Below are 17,290 nucleotides of genomic sequence, written 5' to 3' on the forward strand. Positions count from 1 at the left end.
TGGGGATTTTTATCTTTTATTTCCAATATTAATTGGTAAGTTATTGATATTGTGAGTTACTTAGGGTATCTGGAGGATTAAATTTACCTGGCGCCCATTAAGATCTATTTGAAATTTGCTAAGTTGTTTAACCCACTCCCGTCTCCACTGTTTAGCTTAGCCGCGGATACCCATCTGTCTTATTTGTTACCGACAGATGATTTAGTCCCCTCTTGTGGTTTGTGAGGTGACATTTTTGGCGCCCAACGTGGGGCCGCGTTAAAACAACGTCTTCATAGTTCTTTTGGAAAAAAATTTTTTGATAAATTTGAAAAAATTTTTTTTGATCATTTTATTTAATATTTTTTTTTGTGTCTCATTGGAATTGTTATCATGTCACGCAAAATGCTAGTGAACCGTTTGAGTCAAGATGAGCTCGTGTATGAGGTTAGAGTTAGAGAAATTGCTACAGGAACTGTTCAAGAGATGCGGCATTCTCTGACGATGGCAATCAAATTAGATGAGAAGGGCACTTAAGTAAAAGCTTGTTTTTAAAGTTTTTATCATTATTTTATTGAACTATAGTATTGATGTTTTTATATATACATGAAAACGTAAATTTGTGATTGTTGACATGTCCTTGTTCAATGTTGAATATTGACGTTTTTGATAATGTATGTAATCTTTGTGCATTCTATTAATACCACTACGGAACATTGATATTGAAAAAAAAAGGGTATCCCCGTGGACATATGAATTAAGAGATGAAGACGGTAATTATAAGGGGATATGGAATGCGAAAGACCTAAAGTCAGCTAGCGCTGATGAAAATTTACGCTAGTAAATTTTCTTGAGGCAAGGGGGGAATTGTAACGGTCTAAATTTACTTGTAAATATTGTAGATATTGTTCGTTTATTTACTATGGAATCGACAGAATTGTCATTTATTGATGACGAACTTTTCGTCACAGCTAGGGACACATCTGGTTTGTCAGTGTGCCCGACCTACATTTTCAAAGAAGTTGTTACGTCTCAATTTAGCCCTAGATCAAACTGCTCTTATGTGACCTTTCAAAAACACTACCTTTCCTTTTAAGATCTTTATTCAGAGGATATTAACAATGTAATTCAGTTACAAGTTCATTTTATTCATTTAACATCATAGTAATGGGAATCTTCCGTTCCATAGAAAACCATACCTGAAATGTATAAGAATAAATGTATGCTCCCTGACTAACTGCTTTGACCAGTACTTACGCATTCTCCTATTGCCAATCGACGTTGGAGATCCGAAATTCCTCGCTAGGTTGAAATAGTTGTTATTGTTTGTTTCTCAGTTTTCTTCACCTATCATTTTTTTCAGCCGTTGTCTGCCTTATTCCCTATACCTTTCCGAGAATATTTCTTGCATAGATTGTTATTCATCACTTCCAGAAGGTTTACTGACATATTAGAGCCATATCGCCTGAAAAACAATATTAGTTACCTCTGGGTTTCTGAATACTGTTTGATATTTTCGGTAAATATTCTGCATAATATGAATGCTCTAATATTTGTACTGAAAGGGAAGGTTATGGCGACTTACCTTATATGTTTCTATTCCATCGCATGAATAAGGATTGGTAAATAGTTGAAAATAGGTTGGAACAATATATTTTGTAAATATTCGTAAACAAGGTTAAGAGACAGCTGTTGGTTGACATCTGCCGAACTTTCGTAGTGTCGTTCCGTCGACTTACACCGAACTAGTTCTACAGTTGTTCACGGGTGAGGGATTGATCGGTTACTCAAGTTGTCAAAGGTTGTTTTAGGGTTGCATTGCTTTGAGAAGGAGTTTTGATGGGTCATGGACTTGTTGATGATGTATCAAGTGGCTGTGGAGGAATTGTTAGATTTATGATGTTGTGCACAGCGCCCCCTTGGTGCTTGTAGTGTAGATTGGATGCACTGTGGCAACAACTGGTTAGCTGTCAGATGTGGCATTCTCTTAGTATTTGGAAGTTAGCCTTCGGTGAGCTTGGTTCGGAGTTCAAAGGGTATCATCAGACTGATTGTAGGATATATTTGGTTGTATTTGTGCCATCCTTCACGGGGATTATTTCTACAAGTCAGGATTGTATAGTGGAAGACTGATTGGTCATTTTGGTGTGGATATTTGCAGTCGGAAACTTAAGCTCTTTTGAGGATTTGTGGTGGATACCGAACTCGTGCCAGGTGGAAGGATTTCCGAAATTAGGTATGTCTGAATCACTGTCGCATCTCTCATGTGATCTTAGCTATGATATCACTTCTTCAATTCTACAACCTTCGTTTCTCGTCTCTAGATTCATAAGAAACAGAAGGCCCTCAGTCACTCATCAAGTCCCAGCAGGACTTCCGTGCAGAACACCGCACACGAAGAATCGTATAGAAAACCCCTTGGCCAGGGTAAGAATTTTACCATTAAATGTGTTTTAAATGATTTTAGTAATTTCTGGTTCCATCGTTATATCTCAACGGAATATTAGTATTGAAGAGAGGTTTCAACACTCATTCAATTTTCTTGATTTTTACGGATCATATGGTTATACAGGGCACCCAAAAATATACTCTTGTTATCTTGCTACTTTGCTTGATGAAAATATACCAGGGGTATTGATTAGTCAAATAGTCCTATTGAATGGGGGTTGAATCTCACCTTGTTTCATCTGATTCTGATTGAGAATTTTCTTCCGTAGGGTTTTTCTTCCTGCTTTTCTTCCTGCTTTTTTTTGTCTTCGTCAAGGGTTCCTGTTTTCCTTTATTTTCTTTCTGGATCTTATTTGGTGATCCATTACTGGTCCAGCTTGTCGTGCCCTACAGGGTGATCTATCTTGGTGGTGCTACAGGGTGATCCATCTCCGCCGTACTACAGGGTGATCCACCGGTGCTACAGGGTGATCTATCTTGGTGGTGCTACAGGGTGATCCATCTCCGGTGCTACAGGGTGATCCATCTCCGCCATACTACAGGGTAGCCTAACACCATATACCGGGTGGCCCAAAAGGAGCACGCAAGTTATAATTGATTTAATTGAATATTTGTGATATACTGAGATATTTGAATAATTGTTGCCCTTATGTTTATTGATACCTGTTGATATAGTGTTTGTTTATCGTTTATTGATTAAGAGTTTGTTATTGATACCTGATTGACATAGATATTTGTGAAACGGAAATTGAGGTATATTCTTCCTTTCACGATTGCTGATTGACACCGATGCGCCTACGCCTGAGCTCACGCGACGCAAACGAGTTTGTCTTACCATCCGATACTAGTATTTACGATTTCACCTACTCAATTTTCGTGGTAGTTTTACTCGACGTATTGTAGTTTTTTTGAGCGTCGTTACTACCGTAATTTATGGCTGATTGAATTCGTGGTTAGATACACCGCGCTCTTGTATGGACATTTGAACATCGCGTAGTAGTGTGAATATTGCATTGTTGTCTTAGAAGCGTTGTTGGTTAATCCATGTAAGTTAGGATTACTGAATAAATCATATTGGGGATTTTTATCTTTTATTTCCAATATTAATTGGTAAGTTATTGATATTGTGAGTTACTTAGGGTATCTGGAGGATTAAATTTACCTGGCGCCCATTAAGATCTATTTGAAATTTGCTAAGTTGTTTAACCCACTCCCGTCTCCACTGTTTAGCTTAGCCGCGGATACCCATCTGTCTTATTTGTTACCGACAGATGATTTAGTCCCCTCTTGTGGTTTGTGAGGTGACATTTTTGGCGCCCAACGTGGGGCCGCGTTAAAACAACGTCTTCATAGTTCTTTTGGAAAAAAATTTTTTGATAAATTTGAAAAAATTTTTTTTGATCATTTTATTTAATATTTTTTTTTGTGTCTCATTGGAATTGTTATCATGTCACGCAAAATGCTAGTGAACCGTTTGAGTCAAGATGAGCTCGTGTATGAGGTTAGAGTTAGAGAAATTGCTACAGGAACTGTTCAAGAGATGCGGCATTCTCTGACGATGGCAATCAAATTAGATGAGAAGGGCACTTAAGTAAAAGCTTGTTTTTAAAGTTTTTATCATTATTTTATTGAACTATAGTATTGATGTTTTTATATATACATGAAAACGTAAATTTGTGATTGTTGACATGTCCTTGTTCAATGTTGAATATTGACGTTTTTGATAATGTATGTAATCTTTGTGCATTCTATTAATACCACTACGGAACATTGATATTGAAAAAAAAAGGGTATCCCCGTGGACATATGAATTAAGAGATGAAGACGGTAATTATAAGGGGATATGGAATGCGAAAGACCTAAAGTCAGCTAGCGCTGATGAAAATTTACGCTAGTAAATTTTCTTGAGGCAAGGGGGGAATTGTAACGGTCTAAATTTACTTGTAAATATTGTAGATATTGTTCGTTTATTTACTATGGAATCGACAGAATTGTCATTTATTGATGACGAACTTTTCGTCACAGCTAGGGACACATCTGGTTTGTCAGTGTGCCCGACCTACATTTTCAAAGAAGTTGTTACGTCTCAATTTAGCCCTAGATCAAACTGCTCTTATGTGACCTTTCAAAAACACTACCTTTCCTTTTAAGATCTTTATTCAGAGGATATTAACAATGTAATTCAGTTACAAGTTCATTTTATTCATTTAACATCATAGTAATGGGAATCTTCCGTTCCATAGAAAACCATACCTGAAATGTATAAGAATAAATGTATGCTCCCTGACTAACTGCTTTGACCAGTACTTACGCATTCTCCTATTGCCAATCGACGTTGGAGATCCGAAATTCCTCGCTAGGTTGAAATAGTTGTTATTGTTTGTTTCTCAGTTTTCTTCACCTATCATTTTTTTCAGCCGTTGTCTGCCTTATTCCCTATACCTTTCCGAGAATATTTCTTGCATAGATTGTTATTCATCACTTCCAGAAGGTTTACTGACATATTAGAGCCATATCGCCTGAAAAACAATATTAGTTACCTCTGGGTTTCTGAATACTGTTTGATATTTTCGGTAAATATTCTGCATAATATGAATGCTCTAATATTTGTACTGAAAGGGAAGGTTATGGCGACTTACCTTATATGTTTCTATTCCATCGCATGAATAAGGATTGGTAAATAGTTGAAAATAGGTTGGAACAATATATTTTGTAAATATTCGTAAACAAGGTTAAGAGACAGCTGTTGGTTGACATCTGCCGAACTTTCGTAGTGTCGTTCCGTCGACTTACACCGAACTAGTTCTACAGTTGTTCACGGGTGAGGGATTGATCGGTTACTCAAGTTGTCAAAGGTTGTTTTAGGGTTGCATTGCTTTGAGAAGGAGTTTTGATGGGTCATGGACTTGTTGATGATGTATCAAGTGGCTGTGGAGGAATTGTTAGATTTATGATGTTGTGCACAGCGCCCCCTTGGTGCTTGTAGTGTAGATTGGATGCACTGTGGCAACAACTGGTTAGCTGTCAGATGTGGCATTCTCTTAGTATTTGGAAGTTAGCCTTCGGTGAGCTTGGTTCGGAGTTCAAAGGGTATCATCAGACTGATTGTAGGATATATTTGGTTGTATTTGTGCCATCCTTCACGGGGATTATTTCTACAAGTCAGGATTGTATAGTGGAAGACTGATTGGTCATTTTGGTGTGGATATTTGCAGTCGGAAACTTAAGCTCTTTTGAGGATTTGTGGTGGATACCGAACTCGTGCCAGGTGGAAGGATTTCCGAAATTAGGTATGTCTGAATCACTGTCGCATCTCTCATGTGATCTTAGCTATGATATCACTTCTTCAATTCTACAACCTTCGTTTCTCGTCTCTAGATTCATAAGAAACAGAAGGCCCTCAGTCACTCATCAAGTCCCAGCAGGACTTCCGTGCAGAACACCGCACACGAAGAATCGTATAGAAAACCCCTTGGCCAGGGTAAGAATTTTACCATTAAATGTGTTTTAAATGATTTTAGTAATTTCTGGTTCCATCGTTATATCTCAACGGAATATTAGTATTGAAGAGAGGTTTCAACACTCATTCAATTTTCTTGATTTTTACGGATCATATGGTTATACAGGGCACCCAAAAATATACTCTTGTTATCTTGCTACTTTGCTTGATGAAAATATACCAGGGGTATTGATTAGTCAAATAGTCCTATTGAATGGGGGTTGAATCTCACCTTGTTTCATCTGATTCTGATTGAGAATTTTCTTCCGTAGGGTTTTTCTTCCTGCTTTTCTTCCTGCTTTTTTTTGTCTTCGTCAAGGGTTCCTGTTTTCCTTTATTTTCTTTCTGGATCTTATTTGGTGATCCATTACTGGTCCAGCTTGTCGTGCCCTACAGGGTGATCTATCTTGGTGGTGCTACAGGGTGATCCATCTCCGCCGTACTACAGGGTGATCCACCGGTGCTACAGGGTGATCTATCTTGGTGGTGCTACAGGGTGATCCATCTCCGGTGCTACAGGGTGATCCATCTCCGCCATACTACAGGGTAGCCTAACACCATATACCGGGTGGCCCAAAAGGAGCACGCAAGTTATAATTGATTTAATTGAATATTTGTGATATACTGAGATATTTGAATAATTGTTGCCCTTATGTTTATTGATACCTGTTGATATAGTGTTTGTTTATCGTTTATTGATTAAGAGTTTGTTATTGATACCTGATTGACATAGATATTTGTGAAACGGAAATTGAGGTATATTCTTCCTTTCACGATTGCTGATTGACACCGATGCGCCTACGCCTGAGCTCACGCGACGCAAACGAGTTTGTCTTACCATCCGATACTAGTATTTACGATTTCACCTACTCAATTTTCGTGGTAGTTTTACTCGACGTATTGTAGTTTTTTTGAGCGTCGTTACTACCGTAATTTATGGCTGATTGAATTCGTGGTTAGATACACCGCGCTCTTGTATGGACATTTGAACATCGCGTAGTAGTGTGAATATTGCATTGTTGTCTTAGAAGCGTTGTTGGTTAATCCATGTAAGTTAGGATTACTGAATAAATCATATTGGGGATTTTTATCTTTTATTTCCAATATTAATTGGTAAGTTATTGATATTGTGAGTTACTTAGGGTATCTGGAGGATTAAATTTACCTGGCGCCCATTAAGATCTATTTGAAATTTGCTAAGTTGTTTAACCCACTCCCGTCTCCACTGTTTAGCTTAGCCGCGGATACCCATCTGTCTTATTTGTTACCGACAGATGATTTAGTCCCCTCTTGTGGTTTGTGAGGTGACATTTTTGGCGCCCAACGTGGGGCCGCGTTAAAACAACGTCTTCATAGTTCTTTTGGAAAAAAATTTTTTGATAAATTTGAAAAAATTTTTTTTGATCATTTTATTTAATATTTTTTTTTGTGTCTCATTGGAATTGTTATCATGTCACGCAAAATGCTAGTGAACCGTTTGAGTCAAGATGAGCTCGTGTATGAGGTTAGAGTTAGAGAAATTGCTACAGGAACTGTTCAAGAGATGCGGCATTCTCTGACGATGGCAATCAAATTAGATGAGAAGGGCACTTAAGTAAAAGCTTGTTTTTAAAGTTTTTATCATTATTTTATTGAACTATAGTATTGATGTTTTTATATATACATGAAAACGTAAATTTGTGATTGTTGACATGTCCTTGTTCAATGTTGAATATTGACGTTTTTGATAATGTATGTAATCTTTGTGCATTCTATTAATACCACTACGGAACATTGATATTGAAAAAAAAAGGGTATCCCCGTGGACATATGAATTAAGAGATGAAGACGGTAATTATAAGGGGATATGGAATGCGAAAGACCTAAAGTCAGCTAGCGCTGATGAAAATTTACGCTAGTAAATTTTCTTGAGGCAAGGGGGGAATTGTAACGGTCTAAATTTACTTGTAAATATTGTAGATATTGTTCGTTTATTTACTATGGAATCGACAGAATTGTCATTTATTGATGACGAACTTTTCGTCACAGCTAGGGACACATCTGGTTTGTCAGTGTGCCCGACCTACATTTTCAAAGAAGTTGTTACGTCTCAATTTAGCCCTAGATCAAACTGCTCTTATGTGACCTTTCAAAAACACTACCTTTCCTTTTAAGATCTTTATTCAGAGGATATTAACAATGTAATTCAGTTACAAGTTCATTTTATTCATTTAACATCATAGTAATGGGAATCTTCCGTTCCATAGAAAACCATACCTGAAATGTATAAGAATAAATGTATGCTCCCTGACTAACTGCTTTGACCAGTACTTACGCATTCTCCTATTGCCAATCGACGTTGGAGATCCGAAATTCCTCGCTAGGTTGAAATAGTTGTTATTGTTTGTTTCTCAGTTTTCTTCACCTATCATTTTTTTCAGCCGTTGTCTGCCTTATTCCCTATACCTTTCCGAGAATATTTCTTGCATAGATTGTTATTCATCACTTCCAGAAGGTTTACTGACATATTAGAGCCATATCGCCTGAAAAACAATATTAGTTACCTCTGGGTTTCTGAATACTGTTTGATATTTTCGGTAAATATTCTGCATAATATGAATGCTCTAATATTTGTACTGAAAGGGAAGGTTATGGCGACTTACCTTATATGTTTCTATTCCATCGCATGAATAAGGATTGGTAAATAGTTGAAAATAGGTTGGAACAATATATTTTGTAAATATTCGTAAACAAGGTTAAGAGACAGCTGTTGGTTGACATCTGCCGAACTTTCGTAGTGTCGTTCCGTCGACTTACACCGAACTAGTTCTACAGTTGTTCACGGGTGAGGGATTGATCGGTTACTCAAGTTGTCAAAGGTTGTTTTAGGGTTGCATTGCTTTGAGAAGGAGTTTTGATGGGTCATGGACTTGTTGATGATGTATCAAGTGGCTGTGGAGGAATTGTTAGATTTATGATGTTGTGCACAGCGCCCCCTTGGTGCTTGTAGTGTAGATTGGATGCACTGTGGCAACAACTGGTTAGCTGTCAGATGTGGCATTCTCTTAGTATTTGGAAGTTAGCCTTCGGTGAGCTTGGTTCGGAGTTCAAAGGGTATCATCAGACTGATTGTAGGATATATTTGGTTGTATTTGTGCCATCCTTCACGGGGATTATTTCTACAAGTCAGGATTGTATAGTGGAAGACTGATTGGTCATTTTGGTGTGGATATTTGCAGTCGGAAACTTAAGCTCTTTTGAGGATTTGTGGTGGATACCGAACTCGTGCCAGGTGGAAGGATTTCCGAAATTAGGTATGTCTGAATCACTGTCGCATCTCTCATGTGATCTTAGCTATGATATCACTTCTTCAATTCTACAACCTTCGTTTCTCGTCTCTAGATTCATAAGAAACAGAAGGCCCTCAGTCACTCATCAAGTCCCAGCAGGACTTCCGTGCAGAACACCGCACACGAAGAATCGTATAGAAAACCCCTTGGCCAGGGTAAGAATTTTACCATTAAATGTGTTTTAAATGATTTTAGTAATTTCTGGTTCCATCGTTATATCTCAACGGAATATTAGTATTGAAGAGAGGTTTCAACACTCATTCAATTTTCTTGATTTTTACGGATCATATGGTTATACAGGGCACCCAAAAATATACTCTTGTTATCTTGCTACTTTGCTTGATGAAAATATACCAGGGGTATTGATTAGTCAAATAGTCCTATTGAATGGGGGTTGAATCTCACCTTGTTTCATCTGATTCTGATTGAGAATTTTCTTCCGTAGGGTTTTTCTTCCTGCTTTTCTTCCTGCTTTTTTTTGTCTTCGTCAAGGGTTCCTGTTTTCCTTTATTTTCTTTCTGGATCTTATTTGGTGATCCATTACTGGTCCAGCTTGTCGTGCCCTACAGGGTGATCTATCTTGGTGGTGCTACAGGGTGATCCATCTCCGCCGTACTACAGGGTGATCCACCGGTGCTACAGGGTGATCTATCTTGGTGGTGCTACAGGGTGATCCATCTCCGGTGCTACAGGGTGATCCATCTCCGCCATACTACAGGGTAGCCTAACACCATATACCGGGTGGCCCAAAAGGAGCACGCAAGTTATAATTGATTTAATTGAATATTTGTGATATACTGAGATATTTGAATAATTGTTGCCCTTATGTTTATTGATACCTGTTGATATAGTGTTTGTTTATCGTTTATTGATTAAGAGTTTGTTATTGATACCTGATTGACATAGATATTTGTGAAACGGAAATTGAGGTATATTCTTCCTTTCACGATTGCTGATTGACACCGATGCGCCTACGCCTGAGCTCACGCGACGCAAACGAGTTTGTCTTACCATCCGATACTAGTATTTACGATTTCACCTACTCAATTTTCGTGGTAGTTTTACTCGACGTATTGTAGTTTTTTTGAGCGTCGTTACTACCGTAATTTATGGCTGATTGAATTCGTGGTTAGATACACCGCGCTCTTGTATGGACATTTGAACATCGCGTAGTAGTATGAATATTGCATTGTTGTCTTAGAAGCGTTGTTGGTTAATCCATGTAAGTTAGGATTACTGAATAAATCATATTGGGGATTTTTATCTTTTATTTCCAATATTAATTGGTAAGTTATTGATATTGTGAGTTACTTAGGGTATCTGGAGGATTAAATTTACCTGGCGCCCATTAAGATCTATTTGAAATTTGCTAAGTTGTTTAACCCACTCCCGTCTCCACTGTTTAGCTTAGCCGCGGATACCCATCTGTCTTATTTGTTACCGACAGATGATTTAGTCCCCTCTTGTGGTTTGTGAGGTGACATTTTTGGCGCCCAACGTGGGGCCGCGTTAAAACAACGTCTTCATAGTTCTTTTGGAAAAAAATTTTTTGATAAATTTGAAAAAATTTTTTTTGATCATTTTATTTAATATTTTTTTTTGTGTCTCATTGGAATTGTTATCATGTCACGCAAAATGCTAGTGAACCGTTTGAGTCAAGATGAGCTCGTGTATGAGGTTAGAGTTAGAGAAATTGCTACAGGAACTGTTCAAGAGATGCGGCATTCTCTGACGATGGCAATCAAATTAGATGAGAAGGGCACTTAAGTAAAAGCTTGTTTTTAAAGTTTTTATCATTATTTTATTGAACTATAGTATTGATGTTTTTATATATACATGAAAACGTAAATTTGTGATTGTTGACATGTCCTTGTTCAATGTTGAATATTGACGTTTTTGATAATGTATGTAATCTTTGTGCATTCTATTAATACCACTACGGAACATTGATATTGAAAAAAAAAGGGTATCCCCGTGGACATATGAATTAAGAGATGAAGACGGTAATTATAAGGGGATATGGAATGCGAAAGACCTAAAGTCAGCTAGCGCTGATGAAAATTTACGCTAGTAAATTTTCTTGAGGCAAGGGGGGAATTGTAACGGTCTAAATTTACTTGTAAATATTGTAGATATTGTTCGTTTATTTACTATGGAATCGACAGAATTGTCATTTATTGATGACGAACTTTTCGTCACAGCTAGGGACACATCTGGTTTGTCAGTGTGCCCGACCTACATTTTCAAAGAAGTTGTTACGTCTCAATTTAGCCCTAGATCAAACTGCTCTTATGTGACCTTTCAAAAACACTACCTTTCCTTTTAAGATCTTTATTCAGAGGATATTAACAATGTAATTCAGTTACAAGTTCATTTTATTCATTTAACATCATAGTAATGGGAATCTTCCGTTCCATAGAAAACCATACCTGAAATGTATAAGAATAAATGTATGCTCCCTGACTAACTGCTTTGACCAGTACTTACGCATTCTCCTATTGCCAATCGACGTTGGAGATCCGAAATTCCTCGCTAGGTTGAAATAGTTGTTATTGTTTGTTTCTCAGTTTTCTTCACCTATCATTTTTTTCAGCCGTTGTCTGCCTTATTCCCTATACCTTTCCGAGAATATTTCTTGCATAGATTGTTATTCATCACTTCCAGAAGGTTTACTGACATATTAGAGCCATATCGCCTGAAAAACAATATTAGTTACCTCTGGGTTTCTGAATACTGTTTGATATTTTCGGTAAATATTCTGCATAATATGAATGCTCTAATATTTGTACTGAAAGGGAAGGTTATGGCGACTTACCTTATATGTTTCTATTCCATCGCATGAATAAGGATTGGTAAATAGTTGAAAATAGGTTGGAACAATATATTTTGTAAATATTCGTAAACAAGGTTAAGAGACAGCTGTTGGTTGACATCTGCCGAACTTTCGTAGTGTCGTTCCGTCGACTTACACCGAACTAGTTCTACAGTTGTTCACGGGTGAGGGATTGATCGGTTACTCAAGTTGTCAAAGGTTGTTTTAGGGTTGCATTGCTTTGAGAAGGAGTTTTGATGGGTCATGGACTTGTTGATGATGTATCAAGTGGCTGTGGAGGAATTGTTAGATTTATGATGTTGTGCACAGCGCCCCCTTGGTGCTTGTAGTGTAGATTGGATGCACTGTGGCAACAACTGGTTAGCTGTCAGATGTGGCATTCTCTTAGTATTTGGAAGTTAGCCTTCGGTGAGCTTGGTTCGGAGTTCAAAGGGTATCATCAGACTGATTGTAGGATATATTTGGTTGTATTTGTGCCATCCTTCACGGGGATTATTTCTACAAGTCAGGATTGTATAGTGGAAGACTGATTGGTCATTTTGGTGTGGATATTTGCAGTCGGAAACTTAAGCTCTTTTGAGGATTTGTGGTGGATACCGAACTCGTGCCAGGTGGAAGGATTTCCGAAATTAGGTATGTCTGAATCACTGTCGCATCTCTCATGTGATCTTAGCTATGATATCACTTCTTCAATTCTACAACCTTCGTTTCTCGTCTCTAGATTCATAAGAAACAGAAGGCCCTCAGTCACTCATCAAGTCCCAGCAGGACTTCCGTGCAGAACACCGCACACGAAGAATCGTATAGAAAACCCCTTGGCCAGGGTAAGAATTTTACCATTAAATGTGTTTTAAATGATTTTAGTAATTTCTGGTTCCATCGTTATATCTCAACGGAATATTAGTATTGAAGAGAGGTTTCAACACTCATTCAATTTTCTTGATTTTTACGGATCATATGGTTATACAGGGCACCCAAAAATATACTCTTGTTATCTTGCTACTTTGCTTGATGAAAATATACCAGGGGTATTGATTAGTCAAATAGTCCTATTGAATGGGGGTTGAATCTCACCTTGTTTCATCTGATTCTGATTGAGAATTTTCTTCCGTAGGGTTTTTCTTCCTGCTTTTCTTCCTGCTTTTTTTTGTCTTCGTCAAGGGTTCCTGTTTTCCTTTATTTTCTTTCTGGATCTTATTTGGTGATCCATTACTGGTCCAGCTTGTCGTGCCCTACAGGGTGATCTATCTTGGTGGTGCTACAGGGTGATCCATCTCCGCCGTACTACAGGGTGATCCACCGGTGCTACAGGGTGATCTATCTTGGTGGTGCTACAGGGTGATCCATCTCCGGTGCTACAGGGTGATCCATCTCCGCCATACTACAGGGTAGCCTAACACCATATACCGGGTGGCCCAAAAGGAGCACGCAAGTTATAATTGATTTAATTGAATATTTGTGATATACTGAGATATTTGAATAATTGTTGCCCTTATGTTTATTGATACCTGTTGATATAGTGTTTGTTTATCGTTTATTGATTAAGAGTTTGTTATTGATACCTGATTGACATAGATATTTGTGAAACGGAAATTGAGGTATATTCTTCCTTTCACGATTGCTGATTGACACCGATGCGCCTACGCCTGAGCTCACGCGACGCAAACGAGTTTGTCTTACCATCCGATACTAGTATTTACGATTTCACCTACTCAATTTTCGTGGTAGTTTTACTCGACGTATTGTAGTTTTTTTGAGCGTCGTTACTACCGTAATTTATGGCTGATTGAATTCGTGGTTAGATACACCGCGCTCTTGTATGGACATTTGAACATCGCGTAGTAGTGTGAATATTGCATTGTTGTCTTAGAAGCGTTGTTGGTTAATCCATGTAAGTTAGGATTACTGAATAAATCATATTGGGGATTTTTATCTTTTATTTCCAATATTAATTGGTAAGTTATTGATATTGTGAGTTACTTAGGGTATCTGGAGGATTAAATTTACCTGGCGCCCATTAAGATCTATTTGAAATTTGCTAAGTTGTTTAACCCACTCCCGTCTCCACTGTTTAGCTTAGCCGCGGATACCCATCTGTCTTATTTGTTACCGACAGATGATTTAGTCCCCTCTTGTGGTTTGTGAGGTGACATGTAACCTGTTCAAGTAGTACTCGGCGTTTTTCTCTACAAAATTATTCACGAAATTGATTGCCTTTTCATTTGACGAAAATCTCTGTCCTGCCATCGCAATTTTCAGATGAGGGAACAAAAAATAGAAAGAAGTCGCTTGGGGCTAGATCTGGTCAGTAAGGCGGATTATCAAGCCTTCAGCTTGTCAAGTAATCTTTATTTTGATTGTCTATGTATTAGTTTACGAGTATCTCAAGATTTTATTGCAAATTGGTAATTTTTTTTCTAAAATCAGGTATCTCGAATTTTTTTTCGCTTATTCGCGGTCGTTTTCATCTTAATTTCTTGCAAGCACCTAATTAGCACTTTATTAGCACGCTTAGTTTATACCTGATAGAGCATTCGTTCTCGTTTTCGAGAGATCTGTCTCTTAGATCTGTTGTTTAGCGAAATTAGAAAATTTTACGATTCTCACCGTTTAGCACTCAATTAGCACCTAATAGTAACATTATTTCATTATTATTTTCATTGCGTTGCTAGCGTCACATAATGCTAGCAACGCAACTTTGAGTATTGAGTTGCGGTGTAAGTTACGCCTAATTTTTGACTTCGGTACCTAAAAAGTACCTAAAAAGTACCTAATTTTGCCATTTCTAAATGCGATTTCCGTACTTTCCGTTGCTGGCCTAACAGAGCTGATATTTCGAATTTAATTTGATTGAATTCTTCTTCAGGACTCGATAAGTAGTTTCTTCATTTTAACAATATAACTATTTCAAAAACCATCAGATATATTAGATACATAATAAAAAATTAAATACATTGTAACAACCAAATTTTTGGGACAACAACAACACAAAACGACATGAAACAAACAAATTCATATTTAGTATTTTTTATTATGCATCTAATATGTCTGATGATTTTAAAAAAAGCTGTTACTTTGCGAGCACTGAAGAAAAATTTGATTAAATTCGAAACATTGGCAAGAAAACATTTTTTTTTAAGAAGAATTGATCCTGTTACCCAACCAATTTTTCTTCAGATTTCTGTGATTCTCTATAACTTTCAGTAGGGTTAAAGATAATATTTGTGAGGTCAAGTAAACAAACAATAATTATTGATAGAAGCGAGGATGAAATGTTTCTGTTAATGAGGAAATGAATCTCCTTTGAAGTTTATTGAATATCTTGTAGTGTTTTGGAATAGTTTTGAATTTAATTCATTCATTTCTTCAAACACAAAAATGTATGTAAGACAAATTCTTGTAAAAATGTGCTGAATGGCCATTATCTTCTGAAGCTCCATTTTCATAGAAGAATTTACTACGTTTTTTGACACCTTTGTCGAATAAATTATCTAATTTATTCTATCGAAATGCAGGTCTAGGTTATTCATCTGCGATCACTAATTTCATAACCCAAATTATTTGAAAAGCAAATCTTGTTCTGAATGAATAATTCAAAAGGTGGAAACAATAACACATGAAATTTGAAACGCTGAAGTTCACGACAATTTTATGAATATTTTCTTCTTCACATATAGATATATTGTTTGCGTCAGGTATTGTTTATATTCTCTACTTTCTCTTCTGTTATTTGTTCAAGCAAGGTTACAGTAATGAACTTTGGAATACAAATACGCTCCAGTGTCTAATGTAATTTGATCTATCAGAATATAATAATGAAAAAGTCATTAAGAATGTCGCTGTATTCAACGTAATGCTTCGTTTGAACTAAGGAGATTTCGAAATGGAAATACTTTCAAATATTTTTTTAATGTTTAAGAGATTTAAGGGGTCCTAGATCAATGGCTTCTGCGCATCGAAGTAAATTTTCATTTTCTTGGTAACATTTCTTATTGTTACAGGGATGAATATATTTTTTTACTTTTGAATAACATCACCAAAATATTCATCACCACCAATAGAGGCGCGTATCCATATGAGCTAATGGCCCGTAATTGAAAAATGTACCGGTGATTGTTTGAAGCATGCGGAGTTGGTGCCCATCCATAAAACTAGAAAGCAAAAAATCTTTGTAGATAGCTATCGTCCGATCGCGCAACTCAGTGCGGTGGCGAAGATCAACGATAAGATTCTCTTGAGTAAACTTCTTCGTCAGGGAGATAGGATGAAACTCATCCCCGAGGAGCAGTTAGGGTTCCAGCGAGGTCGGAATACGACTTCCCAACTGATCCGAGTAGTTCACGGGGTGAAGGAATACTTCAACCAGGTGAAGAATGCGGTTATGGTCCTGTTGGACCACATTTTTCTGGAGAAAGAGGCTAGATGGACTGCATATAGACTTGTGCACATTGCCAATTGCACAAATCAATTTAATGCAGAGTGCAACACACTATTGCTTGACACTGGACGTCACAGAATTCTGGAAATGGTCTCTGACTTTATGCCTCCATCTGTCAACTACGAACTGCCTTATAAAGTACTATTCCCGAGTAGAGAGGACTGGATCCTCCGTAAGAAGGAAATATCAAGAGCAGATAATTGTTGGTTCACTGATGGATCAAAAAGAACTTTCGGTTCTGGTGCAGGTATTTTCAGTCGCAGACCCAGGAGAGAGATATCAACCTGTCCAGGAACCTTTGCGACTGCATTTCAAGCGGTAATTCACGCTAGTGAATCGTGTGCGGAGAGATTGGAAGAATCCAACCTCATACACAAGTCAATAAAAATATTCTCGGACAGTAAAGCGGCGTTGGAAGCTCTTGACTCCTACCGAGCAATGTCTAAATTGGTAGCAAATTGCCAAAAACGACTCTCCTCGATAGGAAAACTTAACAAATTGTCTTTGGTCTGGATTCGCTTCAGGCGAATAGATGGCACCTGGATGGCAAGAAGATTTATGGACTTCTGGTAGAATCTTCCAGGAATGGCTCACTCCAAGGCGTTTATTCACCTTTCAAAGCTTGATACCAAACAGTTGGACTACATTTTGGACTACGATGCCTAACAGGCCTTCTTACAGGTAACTGTTATTTGAATCATTATATGCAGAGACTCGAACTGTCAGAAGACAGTGTGTCTCGCCTCTGTTTGGAAAATAATGAA

General features: G+C 37.5%; 1 protein-coding gene and 4 long non-coding RNA genes across 5 annotated transcripts in view; 1 reads left to right on the plus strand and 4 right to left on the minus strand.

Moving 5' to 3' along the window:
* The window catches only part of LOC111503165 (uncharacterized), a 51,448-nt gene that overhangs the window by 12,418 nt on the left and 21,740 nt on the right, over positions 1-17,290 (plus strand). The gene's annotated exons all lie outside the window — the stretch shown is intronic.
* LOC141485812 (uncharacterized) lies at positions 1,065-3,781 on the minus strand. Its single transcript, XR_012467482.1, has 2 exons — positions 1,565-3,781; positions 1,065-1,444 (listed from the first exon to the last, which is right to left on the minus strand). It is a non-coding gene; the product is annotated as an uncharacterized lncRNA (long non-coding RNA).
* On the minus strand, positions 4,567-7,283 carry LOC141485811 (uncharacterized). Its single transcript, XR_012467481.1, has 2 exons — positions 5,067-7,283; positions 4,567-4,946 (listed from the first exon to the last, which is right to left on the minus strand). It is a non-coding gene; the product is annotated as an uncharacterized lncRNA (long non-coding RNA).
* On the minus strand, positions 8,069-10,785 carry LOC141485813 (uncharacterized). Its single transcript, XR_012467483.1, has 2 exons — positions 8,569-10,785; positions 8,069-8,448 (listed from the first exon to the last, which is right to left on the minus strand). It is a non-coding gene; the product is annotated as an uncharacterized lncRNA (long non-coding RNA).
* Positions 11,571-14,238, minus strand: LOC141485814 (uncharacterized). Its single transcript, XR_012467484.1, has 2 exons — positions 12,071-14,238; positions 11,571-11,950 (listed from the first exon to the last, which is right to left on the minus strand). It is a non-coding gene; the product is annotated as an uncharacterized lncRNA (long non-coding RNA).

This window comes from Leptinotarsa decemlineata, unplaced genomic scaffold (assembly GCF_025532065.1).
Source record: "Leptinotarsa decemlineata unplaced genomic scaffold, Ldec_3_MD MMD2_tig00026336_RagTag_RagTag, whole genome shotgun sequence".
Classification (NCBI taxonomy): Eukaryota; Metazoa; Arthropoda; class Insecta; order Coleoptera; family Chrysomelidae; genus Leptinotarsa; species Leptinotarsa decemlineata.